Source organism: Ailuropoda melanoleuca, chromosome 17 (genome assembly GCF_002007445.2).
Source record: "Ailuropoda melanoleuca isolate Jingjing chromosome 17, ASM200744v2, whole genome shotgun sequence".
NCBI lineage: Eukaryota > Metazoa > Chordata > Mammalia > Carnivora > Ursidae > Ailuropoda > Ailuropoda melanoleuca.
This window is the reverse complement of record NC_048234.1, coordinates 7,378,753-7,379,005: the sequence shown is the minus strand read 5'-3', so window position 1 is coordinate 7,379,005 and position 253 is coordinate 7,378,753.

Below are 253 nucleotides of genomic sequence, written 5' to 3'. Positions count from 1 at the left end.
GGGGGCCGGCCGTCGCCGGCGGGCGCGGGGGCGGGGGGTGCTTTGCACTCTAGCACTCCAGGAAGGGAAAGGTTTCACTGCTTTAAAAATAGCAAAGTGGAGCCAAGACTACAACAGCAAAGAAGGAAAGTGAGCATCTGTCTTTCATTGTATTTTAAGTCAATGTGAGGCATTGCTGTTTTGAATTCACAGGAAGGAGGTCTATGCAGGCGGGTACGTGGCTCATAAAATTGCATAAGGCCACCTGATAATT